Source organism: Oryctolagus cuniculus, chromosome 12, assembly GCF_964237555.1.
Source record: "Oryctolagus cuniculus chromosome 12, mOryCun1.1, whole genome shotgun sequence".
Taxonomy (NCBI): domain Eukaryota; kingdom Metazoa; phylum Chordata; class Mammalia; order Lagomorpha; family Leporidae; genus Oryctolagus; species Oryctolagus cuniculus.
Window position 1 is genome coordinate 113,044,280 of NC_091443.1, and position 8,091 is coordinate 113,052,370.

General features: G+C 39.9%; 1 pseudogene; it reads right to left on the reverse strand.

Moving 5' to 3' along the window:
• Nucleotides 1-5,088: 5,088 nt before the first annotated feature.
• LOC100346844 (conserved oligomeric Golgi complex subunit 6 pseudogene) lies at nt 5,089-7,151 on the reverse strand (annotated as a pseudogene).
• Nucleotides 7,152-8,091: the final 940 nt, after the last annotated feature.

Genomic DNA, 8,091 nt, shown 5'->3' on the forward strand with positions numbered 1-8,091 from the left:
TTCACCCTCCAAGTGGCTGCTACAGCCGGTGTGTTGTGGCCAGCGCGCTGCGCCAATCCAAAGCCAGGAGCCAGGTGCTTCCTCCTGGTCTCCCATGCAGGTTCAGGGCCCAAGCAATTGGGCCATCCTCCGCTGCACTCCTGGGCCACAGCAGAGAGCTGGACTAGAAGAGGAGCAACCGGGACAGAATCCGGCGCCCCAACTGGGACTAGAACCCAGGGTGCTGGCGCCACAGGCAGAGGATTAGCCTAGTGAGCCGCGGCACCTGCTGAAATGTGTTCTCTTTTATAAATAATTTTAAAAATACAAAAAAAATTCAAACATGGATATTTTGACTTCCCCATTTCCAATTTCAGTACCATTTTTTCTTTCTCCTCTCCAATCATTTTTTAAAAAGATTTATTTATTTGAAAGGCAGAGTTATGGAGAGGCACAGAGAGAGAGAGAGAGAGAGAGAGAGAGAGAGGTCTTCCATCCGCTGGTTCACTCCCTAGATGGCTGCAGTGCAACAGCTGGAGCTGCGCCGATCCAAAGCCAGGAGCCAGGAGCTTCCCCTGGGTCTCCCATGTGGGGGCAGGGGCCCAAGGACTGGCCATCTTCCACTGTTTTCCCAGGCCATAGCAGAGAGCTGGATTGGAAGTAAAGCAGCCAGGACATGAACCAGTACCCATCTAGGATGTCGGCACTGCAGGAAGCAGCTTTACCCACTATGCCACAGCACCAGCCCGCCTAATTACTTTTTTTTCATTTATTTGACAGGAGAGTTACAGACAGTGAGAGACAGAGAGAAAGGTCCTCCCTCCGTTGGTTCACTCCCCAAATAGCCACTATGACCAGTGCTGTGCTGATCCAAAGCCAGGAGCCAGGTGCTTCCTCCTGGTCTTCCACACGGGTACAGGTGCCCAAGCACTTGGGCCATCCTCCACTGCACTCCTGGGCCACAGCAGAGAGCTGGAGTGGAAGAGGAGCAACCACATGGGATGCCAGTGCCACAGGTGGAGGACCAACCAAGTGAGCCATGGTGCCGGCCCCTCCCCCCTAATTACTGTTACTGATACTTCAAATACTATATTGATTAAGGAGTGGAGAAAATGGACAGATCTGTCTTGTGCCAGATCTGAAAGGAAATGCTCTTTGCTTTCCCTATTCCAAATATTAGCCCTTGGACTGTCATTCAGACTATATAATTTTGTTATGTCTCTTATATACCTAAGGTATATAACTTATATACCTAATATATGTCCCTCTACACCCTTTTATACCTGGGGAGGTTTTATCATGAAGCATTGTTGAATCTTATCAAATATTTTCAGTACAACTAAGGAGATGATCATATGGTTTTTGGTCTTCATTCTGTTGAGATAATTTAAGGCATTTATTAATTTGTGAATGTTGAAACACTGTTGCACCTCTGGGGTAAATCCTACCTGGTAGTGATATATGATCTTTATAATGTACTATTGGATTTGGTTTGCTAGAATATTGTTGAAAATTTTTGCATCTATATTCCTTAAGGTTACTGGTAGTTTTCTTTATGTTATATCTTTGGTTTGAAATCAGAGTGATGCTGGCCTCATAAAAAGGGTTTGGTAGAAGGACATCCTGCTCAATTTCAATTTTGGAATCACTTGTAAAGTAAATAGTCAGTTACACTAAAATGTTTTGTAGAATTCTGAAGTAAATCCATTAGGTCCTGGAGTTCTCTTCACTGGGGACTTTTAATCACTGCTTCCTTCACGCTGCTTATCATGCGTATATTTAGATATACTATATAGTCTTGATTTAATATTAGCATGTTATATATATATCCAGAATTTATCATTTTCTTCAAGGTTTTCCAATTTGTTAGCATATAATTAGTTGTTCCTGTGGCATTGATAGTAATGTCTCCTTTTTCACCTGTATTTGATTTTTTCTCTTTTTTATGTTAGTCTGACTAAAAGTTTATCTATTTTGTTTATATCTTCAAAACACTAGGTTTTTGCTTTGGTGCTCCTTTGTATTATCTTTTTAATTTCAATTTAATTTATTCCTGTTCTCATTCTTATTATTTTTCATCTCTTGTTAATGATGAGCTGTTTGTTCTTGTTTTTCTAAGTCCTTGAGATGCACTGTTGGGTCATTTATTTGAGATTGTTTTGTAATGTAAGCACTTAATGCTATAAACTTCCTTCCTACCACTACTTTTTTTGGTCTGGTAGTGACAAATTCTGTTTTTGCTCATCTGGGAAATACTCTATTTCTCTGTCACTTATAAAGGATAGTATTTCTGGATATAATATTCTTGAAGATTTTTCCTTTTTTAAGACCATGGATATATTGTTCTACTCTCTTCTGGGCTGTAGGGTTTCTGTTGAGAAGTCTGCTGTTAGTATATTTAGTTTTGCTTTATATGTAAAATAACACTTTTACTGTCTTTATGATTCTTTGTTAAACTTTGTCATTTTCATTATAATATGCATTGGAAAAAGTATTTTTTGGTACTGTCTGCTTTGGGATCTTTGGGCTTCCTATATCTGGATATCCGTATCTCCTTCAAGACTTGGGAAGTTTAAACTACTATTTAATTAGGTTCCCAAATATCTTTTTCCTTCTCTTTTTTTCAGCAATCCCTATATCATGAATATTTGTTCACTTAATGGTATCCTATATTTCATATAGTATTTCTTCATTCCTTTAAATTCTTTTCTCTTTATTTTTATCTGACTGGGTTATTTCAAAAGTATTGTTTTCTATATCCAAAATTTCTTCTACTTGATCTGTTCTGTTGTTAAAACTCTAGTGAATTTCTCACTCCTGGCATCTATTTCTCTCTCCATTTCTTTAAACTGTGTTATCTTGTATCACATTGTTTCCTCGGAATCATGATTCTGGATTCTATTTTATATATTTCATAATTTCCTTCATGTCAGAACCTGTCTCTGTAGAACTCTTCTGGTTTTTTGTCCAAAGTGTAGTTCTTCCTTGCTTCTTCACGTTTTCTGTGTCCCTACACTGATTTCTGAACATCTGGTGTAATAGTCCTTTCTTTTTTATGGAGTAGGTTTCTCAGAAAACAGGTTTTTTTAGATGGAATGTTGAGTATCAACTTGGCTTATTGCTTTGGCTTTGGTTTTATGTGATCCCAGAATTGTAACCTCAAAGTGCTTTAGCTTTAATCAATGTCATCAGTGTCTATGAGTGCCACAGCTGTCTAGCTTGCAGCAGTTCATGGAGGTAGAATGACTTTGAAGCATACTAGGGGTATATCTCTTTAGTCCCCAGAGTTGGTTGTCAGTCACAGTATGCTTTGTGATTGCTGAAGCTTTGGTCTTGGTGCTCAGGGACACAGAGCAGGCTGTGCCCTTAACACACTAAGTAATCCTGATACTAGAGCTTTGGGTACCAGCACTAGCTCTATGACTTTATATTGTGGGTAGAACATTCTTCAGTTCCTTCTGGGAGAGTGGTTATAGTACCAAAAGTCCTAGTCCCAGAACTGGGGGATGTGAATGGGACCCTACTCCAGGTACTACAGGGTAATAGCAATATATACTGATTTTTCACTAGTAGGTATGGGCTTGATGTAGTGGAATACAGACCTCTTCTTCCCTAGGTCCTATGAGGCAGACTGGTACTAATAGTCACAGTCTTGTTTCTGCGGGATGCAGGGAGATCATTACCCAATTGTTAGAGGAGAGAACCAGCTATGTTGGAGATTGTGTCCTGTGAGCGACCAGCCTGAAGCAGAGGAATGCAAATCAGAACTCTATATGCACTGCAGTGTGAGCTACTTCAGAGATTCCAACACCAACAGTGCCAGGTTTGCAAGGCACATCTGGAACTGACCCTGTTCCCATAGGGCATGCATGGGTGACAAAGATGCTTGCACCCTAGACCTCTAGAACTGGTCCCTTTAGGATTTTCTACAGTCTTTTGCTGGTGCTAACCCTAAGAGGCCAAGGAAAATCCTGTAGATCACAAAGTGTGAGAATTACTTATGCCACAACCCCCCAGCTAAGGGCACAGGTGGTCTGCTCTCCACCCTGCAAAGTGCCCTTCTCTGACTCTGGTGGTCCTTGGTAGCAGTAAGTCTGCCTGCTGTCCCCTAAGTCAGAACAGAGTTGAGTAGCAGCTCTACCACAGGAAACTGGAATCTAGTACTTTTGAGCAAAGTAGTTGCTCATACCCTACTCACCTCTTTAGGCTGGACTTGAAGTTAGTCAGGACTCTAGAATTGTCCCATAGCACTACTGGAACATAATGGTGACAGGGTTGCAGTGCCTTCTTTTCTCAGTAAGATGGTGTTCCTTGAACAGGTGCTGGTGGCACAGAAGCTTTAGCAGCTAGCAGTGGTTTGTATTCTCTGCTAGCTTACAGTCTCTGCGCTGTTCTCTAACTTATTTACTAAAAATTTCCTTCAATCTGTCCTCTGGAAATGGGGTCCTTCCTTTGTTCTGGTATTTCTGTGGCTGTGATGCAGCATCTCTATATTCAGCCATTTTGGATTCCAAGATATAATTTTGATAAACTACAGTAATTCTGAATCTTCCTCAGTATACAACCTCGCATGTTTTATAAATAGAAAAAAGAAGCCCTGAGCCTTCAGAAATAAAATAATGTCAAAGTAGGGGACATGCTGATTATCCTGATCAGAATATATTGAATACATGATCTGCAATGTCAAAATGTAGCCTGCAATCATGTACAATTATTGTCAATCAAGAAGACTTCTGAGGGCAGAGCCAAGTCACCCTCCAGGTCTTGGTTTCATTCTTTGCTTTTGATTCCAAAGTTTGCAGTTTGCTGGATGTAGGATCCCTTTAAACACACAAGTCAGGATGCCTACTTACCTAAAACTCACTGAAAGGGCTCAACTCTGCCTTTGGTTCCTTCCAGGATATGCACAGAGTGGAACACATTCTATTTATGTTAATTTCATCACTTCATTTATGTTGGATGTATATTTAAAATCACAAAAAATGTGTGTAGTCAATTACATGCCATCAGAAAAAATATAACAGAAAGATTACCTGCTATGTATACCTGCAGCATAATTCACTGTCAATTTTTTTCTTCTTCTAACACTTTTAGGCAGATTCTGTGGGGATAGACAGGGCATATTCAAAAAGCTATGAAGTAAGCCTACTCACAATAACAACTGGTAAGAAAGCAAATGAATATTTAGGTAAAAGAGATGTCCGTTAGGTCATATCCTCATATTAATCCTTAAGTTTAGACAAAAAATTTATATGCTGTTTACAACAAGACTTGCCAAAAAAAAAAAATCCCTCAAGCCTCCCATACACCTTTTTGCCATACATTTGTTGTTTCAGAATACATGGGAACCTGCAAAGCCAGAAAGGAAGCTAGCAAAGATGGAAAAGAGCAGATAAGGAAAGATACTCAGTTCAACTTACTTCCATGTTATTCAGAACAAAGGAAATTATTGGGATCAACAATGATAGAAAACTGTAACTACAGAATTTAAGTGACGATTAATAAACTAAAAAAATAAGACTAAATCATAACAAACAGGAGAGAAATTTCCACACTTGCTATGGTGATGGATATAGAGTGTTCTCTGGATCTTTGAACTCACTGACTAGATTCATCACAGCTGCACACACTTCAGCATAGGCTCTGAAGACTAATTCTGAGGTTTAATAATTTTCTCTTTTACAGAACTTAGAGGAAAACTCAACTGTGGCATTAATGGGTTGTCTGGGGCTGACAGATAATAAAACTGAACTATTATAGCTTTGAATGCCATAGTCTAGGTTGGACAAATTAGCATTTTCAGGTTTACATTAATGTACAGTGTCATAGATATAATTCAAACCCAGTCTATTTAAAACACAAGGTTTGCTCATTTATTAGTCTTCCTAAATATGTTTGTTTGTTTATTTATTTAAGAGGTACAGTTACAGACAGTGATAGGGAGAGACAGAGAGAAAGGTCTTCATGGCCATTGGTTCACTCCCCAAATGGCCGCAATGGCCAAAGCTGTGCTGATCTACAGCTGGGAGCCAGGAGCTTCTTCTGGGTCTCCCACATGGGTGCAGGAGCCCAAGGACTTGGGTCATTTTCTACTGCTTTCCCAGGCCATAGCAGAGCTGAATCGAAGAGGAGCAGCCAGAACTAGAACCAGCGCCCACATGGGATGCTGGCACCTCAGGCCAGGGCTTTAACCCACTGCACCACAGCGCCAGCCCCCTAAATATGTTTCAATATGAAACATTTCCAGATGTCTGCCAGAGAACTCAATAGTTAATGTTGTCCTCATCATATTTAGTGAATTTATCACAAAGTTGTCTGCATCATCTGTGCCTAAATTGCTGGATACAATATGCATGTGGAAGAGAGATTTGAGCCGTAAAAAAATTTGCACAAAATCAGCTTGACAAGCATCTAACAGGATGATTGAAGAACCATTAGAAGCCAAAACTTTACATGACAGTCCAATTTAATGCAGAAGTTAGTCCAAGATTAGTTGGTGAGAGTTCAACCTTACCCATTAACTTAGTTGCATGAATACTTGAGCTATTGAAGAATAATTTTTTGCTCTGCAAATGCATTTCTTCAGTGGTAATCAATGTGTTGCACTATTCCCAAAATGTCATTGATTGTATTGCTGTAATATTTGAGATCAGATATCTAATATAATAAAATTGTCCCTGGTTCAGCAAGTATTACTTTTTCAATTCAAACCTTTAGAAGTCTACACCTCTTCAGTGATATGTCCAGCAACATCTTGAAAATTTTTTTCAACACCTTGTGTAGAAACATGCTTTAAAAGAAAGCTTACAGGTGTTCCTTTTCAGAAGCAGTAATCCAGTGGGTTGAGCCACTGGCCCTGCTGCCAGCATTCCATGTAGGCACCGGTTCAAATCCCACTGTTCCATTTCCAACCCAGCTCCCTGCTGGTGTGTCCAGCAAAGCAACAGTGGGCGGTCCACCTGTTTGGGCCCCTGCACACACATGTGAGACCTGGAAGAAGCTCCTGGACCTGTCCCATCCATTATGGCCATTTGGTGAATGAGGCCGCAGATGGAGGATCTCTGTCTCTCCCTCTATATATAACTCTTTCAAATAAACCAATCTTTTTTAAAAAAGCAGTAGCTTGATGGAGCCAGGCCAACATATCTCTTACATACCTCACGGGAGTCCATCTCGAAAGATCTAAGTGCATTCTCTGTTCCTCCTCTTGAAAGGTATCAATAAATCCACTAACAACTGTACTTCTGGTTGATCCATATTTATCTAAGGTGTACTTATATATAAGACAGGTCTATCCTACAGAGATTCCATTGACCCTGTTAATATCAGAGATATTGTGCCTGTTCTGCATTCACTTTGAGCCCATCAAGAAAGGTTTTCAAAAGCTGTTTTTTAAAAGCAGGCTTTTCTGTTCCAAAATCTCCAAAATTGATGGTGCTGCTAATTTGATGTATCTTCACAATAGCAGCTCACCATTTGAACATCTTCATTAATGTTTTCAAATTCTTCCTGCACTTCCTTGAAAATGCTTACAAATTCTTCACTGATAGCTTGGGTTCAGTATCTCCATGTAAATTTCATCAGGTCTTCAAACTATATTCAACAAAGGCTGAAAGGGCCTCGAGAGCTTCCAGCATATCCTTGTTGTTGTCCAGCCACATATCCAAGATTTTATGCAGCTTACACAACAATGGGCTGTAGGTCTGCACTGAAGCAACACAAATCCCATCCTGAGGCCATTTTCAGGCTTGATCACTGGCACCATGACACTTCCCCATTGTCCTCAACCATAGTGCCATATACCCCACTTCTAATGGTGTTGATGCCATCTCCATCTATTCTCTTTTATGTTAAAATGTATCATTCATAATATTTTAACATGCCTAAGTACAAAATTTACTTTTCTTAAATGTTTATTTTCACTTACTTGAAAGAGCAACAAAGATACACAAAAGAGAACACCAGAGATTTTGTCCAATTGCTGGTTCACTGACCAAATGCCTGCAATGGCCTTTTGATGAAATTCAAAATAGTTTAGGTCTCTTTAAATTTTTAAGGAAATCTGTATTTCCTTGGCTCAGGAAACTTCAATCAAAAGCACTGCACAGTAAA